General features: G+C 45.0%; 1 long non-coding RNA gene across 2 annotated transcripts; it reads left to right on the top strand.

Moving 5' to 3' along the window:
• Nucleotides 1-1,280: 1,280 nt before the first annotated feature.
• LOC112132738 (uncharacterized) lies at nucleotides 1,281-4,886 on the top strand. Of its 2 annotated transcripts, XR_008523469.2 has the most exons (6): nucleotides 1,281-1,698; nucleotides 2,145-2,374; nucleotides 2,714-2,854; nucleotides 3,231-3,380; nucleotides 4,013-4,065; nucleotides 4,613-4,886. It is a non-coding gene; the product is annotated as an uncharacterized LOC112132738 (long non-coding RNA). The 2 variants fall into 2 exon arrangements; XR_008523470.2 differs by lacking the exon at nucleotides 2,145-2,374.
• The last annotated feature ends 922 nt before the right edge of the window (nucleotides 4,887-5,808 follow it).

Raw genomic sequence — 5,808 nt, 5'->3', positions numbered from 1 at the left:
TCGTGGGTCATGCTTGTCTTAGTCCTTTTAGGCTGCTGTCACGAAATACCATAGACTGAGTGGCTTACAAATAGCAGATATTTATTTTTCACAGTTCTGGAGGCTGGAGCATCAAAGATCAAGGCACCAGCAAATTTAGAGTCTGGTGAGACCCACTTTCTCGTTCATAGATGGCACCATTTTTTAGCTGCATCCTCACATGGTGAACTGGACAAATGGGCTCCCTTGGGCCTCTTTATAAGGGCACTAATCCCATTCAGGAGCGCTCCAGTCTCATGACCTAATTACCTCCCCGAAAGCTCTAACCTCCTAATCCCGTCACCTTGGAAGCTACGATTTTAACATGAATTTTGGGAGAACATGATCATTTAGACCATAACATTGCTCTATCTATTCCTCTCCAAAAGGGCAACTCTTGCTCTATGCCTCAAACTTAGCTATTTTTGTACATAATTTATTGCTTCGGGACTGAAAGATTTTTAAGGGCAGGACCCAAGTCTGAGTCACCACTGTGTCCCCACTGGGATCAGCAAAGTGTCTGTGCTTGATAAATAAATGTTAAATGATTGGTTCCATTGACCATGAGCCTTAGTTTTTCTAGTGTGTGCAAAGCACTCAGCCCAGGGACCGAGACATAGCAGATGCTCAATAAATGGCAGCAGTTTTTGTTTCTATAACAGCTTTCAATGCAGCTCTAGGATGAGCTAGATCCAGAAGGGAAGGCACTACTGAGTTGCATGGAGGAGTATTCTGAAGCTGGGCTGCCTCGCTTTAAATCCTGCTCTGCTGCTTACTGGCTATGTGGCCTTGGGCAAGTTGTAACCTATTTGCATTATAGTTTCCTCCTCTGTGAAAAGGGGCAATAATTCTGAGCTTTTGTGGGGATTAAATGACTTTGCACATACAAAACACATGGAAGAGGATCTGGCAGCCTGTTTAAGTGCTATGTCAGCACTAATTATTACTGTTACTGCTATGATTGCTATCTAGTGGCTCAGGACGGGTGCCATCCATTTCTCAAAACCTCCCAGAATCCAGGCCCTCTTGGATTGGTGCACGAAGGACTGTGGCCTAATTCCAGGCTACGACATTGGGCTATAATACAAAATATATATTTGTCCTCTTCCCACCCCTCCCCATTTTCTGGCACACAGCTCATAAACCCCTTGTGATAAGTGAAAAGTGTCATTCTGCATGTGAGTGAGATGACCAAGGGCTGGAGGCTCCTGGACAACCTTGGGGTGAGGACTGGTTGCCAGGGGAACTCACCATATGGTTAGAGAGTTGGAACTTTCAGTCCCACTACACCCTCCCCCCGCCCACCGCCTCCGCAACCAACCTCCAGAGAGGGGAAAGGGGGCAGAAGTTTGAGTTAATAACTAATAGCTAATGAAGTAAACAATAAGCCTCCATAAAACCCAAAAGAACTGGACTGGGTTCCGAGAGCTTCCAGGTTGTTGAGCACGTGGAGGTTCTGGGAGGGTCCACACCCAGAGAAGGCAGGAAGCTGACCCCTTCCCCATACCTTGCTCTTTGCATCTCTTCCGTTTGGCTGTTCCCAAGTTGTATACTTTGTAATAAGTGGGATTTCCACCCAACAACAATTCAGCCACACTGCTTTACACATCTAGAATCCAACCAAAATTGTAAAGGCTTTGTGGCACTACAGTGAAGGAGGGGAGAACATCTTCCAAACATGTAAGTAGAGTGTTTCCCTGAGTTCTGTGAGCCATTCTAGCAAACGATTAAACCCAATGAGGCGGCTGTGAGAACCCTCCGTGTAGCCAGGTCAGAGAGAAGTTGCGGGTAACCTGGGGACCTACTATTCGCAATTGGTGTCTGAAGTGAGAAGTGGTCTTGTGGGACTGGGTCCTTAACCTGTGAGGTCTGAACTAACTCTAGTTACTGTCAGAATTGAATTAAATTGTAATTCAATTACAATTAAGTCTACAGAGAATTAGAGAATTGCTTGATGTGGGGGAAAACCCCACACATTTTGGTGACCAAAAATGTTGTGAGAGTACAAAACAGAGCATAAAGCAGTTTTGTTTGTTTTGTTTTGTTTTGCTTTTTTCCTATACACAGACTATGTCCCTTTTCCCGGGCCCCTGAAAAGGTGCTGCCTCCCCTTCTTCTCTCTTTAGCCAGCACAAGAGCACACAGGAGGCCGGCATAATCACAAATTGCAGCTGTCTGAAGGGCAGTCACATAAAAGAGGAGAAACTTCACCTTTGCTTCACAAGGCACATCTTGAACCAGGGATGGAAATTACAGAGAGGCCAAAACCAGCTCAGTATGAGCAGCACTGATAACAGACTGGCCAAGCAACAGAAGGGGCTGTCCTGTGAAGAAGCAAGCTCTCTGTCAATGGGAGGTGCAAGCTGAGCCTTCACTACCTTTTGTCATGGTTGCTATGGAAAAGATTAAGAGCCCTGTATTAATTATCTATTGCTACATAACAGAATACCACACAACTTAGTAGCTTAAACAACACATTTTTATCATGTCACAATGTTTGGGGTCAGGGATTCTGGAGTGGCTTAGCTGGGTGGGCTCTCTGGGTTGGTCTCTCGTGGGGCTCCAGTCTAGATGTTGGCTGGGGATGCAGTCATCTGTCAGCTTGGCTAGGGCTGGATGATCTGCTTCCGGAATGGCCCAGTCACATGGCTGTGGGAAACAGGCCTCAGCCCCTCACCATGTGGCTTCTCCATAGGGCTGCTTGAGTGTCTGCATGACATGGCAGCTGGCTCCCTGAAGAGCACATGATCCAAAAGAGAGAGCAAGACAGAAGCGTAGTGTCTTTAACAACATATCTTTGCAAGTCATATTCCACCGTTTTCACTACATTCTATTGGTAAGTGAGTCACTCAGAATAGCCCACATTCAAGAGGAGAGGAATGAGGCTGCATTGAAGGGAGCACACTGCAAAGAATGTGTGGATTTATTTTAAAACCACTATATAAGCCCCTTCAGTGCTGAGTTATTGTGATGCCTTATGCATTCCGAAGCCAGACGTGGATGTGATTTTAATTAGCAGTGATGCTAAGCTCTTTTGCTAATGTTACTAAAAAACACAGGCGTCTCTGCATTGTTCCATCCCCAGTAGGTAGCTTAAGATGCTCTATTTAATTCAGTACAATACAGATTTATTAACCACTCTCTCTGTCTGTAGGGCCTGGCTGTTCCCACCTCAAACCACTTCTTAGCTTTATTTGTTCTCATAACAACAGGATAGCTCTTCCTCCTCTGGAGGCCTGGGCATCAGCAAGTTGGATGGCAGTGGAAGGTGGAGAAATGGAATCCTGCTGGGGTCTCAGGAGGCCTGCCCCATGATGCTGCCGTGCACTGCAGATGTCCTTGATAAAGAGAATGAATGGCAGGTATTGGAAGGGAGCTGAAGCTCAACAAATGACCACCTAATGAAAAAGTCAGCAGTGGATCACTTGAGATCTTGAGCACCCTGTACTGTTATTCGTATTTATAAACATGTTTGAAAGATGTTCCCTTCCTTCACTGTAGTGCCAGAAAGCCTTTAACATATTGGGTCGGGTCTAGATTTGTAAGGAAGTATGGCTGAATTGTTATCAGGTGGATACAGTTTACATGTTTAAAGGTTAGTTTTGTTTAACAGTCAGATTCCTATAGCCCAGGGGATGAGGTAGTGGCTACAGTGCAGAATGGTCTCAGGGGGACATGTATGTATAATGCAGTGGCATCTGTTTATCTTGCAGCTGTCTCTCAATGGCAAAAGGGCATACTGCTGTTATTGTCAGTGAGGGGTCAGTAGGTAACAGAGAGAGAGAAATGGTAACAGAAAGTGCTTCCTTAAGTGAAATTAGGGAAGAGAGAGAGAGTGCGTGTGTGTGTGTGTGTGTGTGTGTGTGTGTGTGTGTGTCTTTGGGGTAGGGGGAGTGGTAAATGCATATTTAGTTAGCAAAAGTGCCAGGCTTACAGTATCTCTAAAATTAATGCTCATAGTGGCCATATAAATAAGTATTATTGTTCTTTTCAGTTTAAATGATGAAACGCTGGGGATCAGCATAAAATAAACCAACTGCATTGCATGTAAGTATCAAGTACATGAGCAGAGACAGCCCCTGGTTTACAAACACCTGACTTAAACATTGTCTGTCCTACAAGTAAATTCCTCATTCTTACTGCTGTGAGAACAATTGTTAGGAGCCAAAAACTTCAGAGCTTTCAAAGAACTGTAATGAGATAGCACAATGCAGGCAAAAAGCCAGTGTTAACGGAGCAAGAAACTTCCCAGTTCTGACATTCACAGCATGACCTAGAGCACGCAGATTCGCCTCTCTGAGTCACTGATTTCTCACCTGCAAAAGAAAGCAGGGTGTGTGTGTTTATGGGAGTAGAGTGGGTGTTGGCTAAGCACAGGAGTCATCTGGGGGGCTTCATACACACATAAAGGGCTCATCCCACCAAGTCTGGCTTTTGAATCCGAATCCTTTGGCGTGAGGGTGGGGGCACCTATTCTGAGAAACTACCTCTCCAGGGGTTGCAGTCACACCGCCCTTGGCAATCAGTGTCTGGGAACCAGGGACCTAATCATCTCTAAGGTGCCTCCAAGATCCAGCATTTAATTCCATTTTAGGACAGGGAAGGAGGAAGACGCTTCAAAAGGTTGGAACAGTTGAAGGAGCGCTGACACGGTAAAGGCCACTTTGCTCACCAGCACCAGGCGCGCTGCCGAAAATTTCCATGCCGTTTTCTCCCAAGACCTTACTCCTACTACGTGGAGACATATTTGAATTAAAAAAAGCCCTCTTTTAAAAGTCAAAATTCTGAGCCAGCTTGAAGGGATTGTCTTTGGCCAAACCTGCATCAATTTGGGCATCAAAATAAATAATGCTACTGATTTATTACAACCTATTGAACAGAATAGCAATTCATGAGTCTATGTTTATATAAATAAGTAAATAAACTGAGGAGAAGGAAAAGCTCTCTTTTATAGTAGAAATCCATCTAATAGGTGTAGAAAAAAATGATAAAGTTAGAAAATCACCATTTGGCCATCATCGTAGTAATCATGGATTCAGCTAAAAATCATCAATGGATGCTGGAACAAATGAGTGAAAGTTTAATGAGGGTCAGAATATTTATATGGCCTCACAGTGTATCCCTATACAATTCTTACTAATTACTGACAAAATACTTACTAACTTTATGAGAAACCTGGCAGAAACCCTCTTCACCTGGTGACAGAAGCTAACAGCACTGCTTGGGTCAAGTGGGCACTGTGTGCCACCTGATAGGATGCACCGAGGACACGGCACTGCTTCCGTGGCGTTCCTGCCAAACACATGTGAAGTGCCCAGTCTCAGGACCAAGAGAGGAGACATAACAAATGAATGCCGTGTGTGGTTGTGTATTGCCTCCCAAACCAGAAAGGAAAGGGAGTAAAGGAAAGATGGCATTGTTGTTGCTATTTCTTTCTTTCTTTATTTATTTTCTTTTGAGAGAGATGGAGTCTTGCTCTGTTACCCAGGCTAGAGTGCAGTGGTACGAACTTGGCTCACTGCCACCTCCACCTCCACCTCCCGGGTTCAAGTGATTCTCCTGCCTCAGCTTCCCAAGTAGCTGGGACTACAGGCATGCACCACCACGCCCGGCTAATTTTTGTATTTCTAGTAGAGACGGGGGTTTCACCATGTTGGCTAGGCTGGTCTCAAACTCCTCACCTCAGGTGATCCACCCACCTCAGCCTCCCAAAGTGCTGGGATTACAGGTGTGAACCACTGAGCCCAGCCTTCTTGTTGTTGTATTTCTATAAAAGATATTATTGGGATA

This window comes from Pongo abelii, chromosome 2 (assembly GCF_028885655.2).
Source record: "Pongo abelii isolate AG06213 chromosome 2, NHGRI_mPonAbe1-v2.0_pri, whole genome shotgun sequence".
Lineage (NCBI taxonomy): Eukaryota > Metazoa > Chordata > Mammalia > Primates > Hominidae > Pongo > Pongo abelii.
The sequence above is the reverse complement of the archived record's forward strand: the minus strand, read 5'-3'. Positions and strand labels throughout refer to the sequence as shown.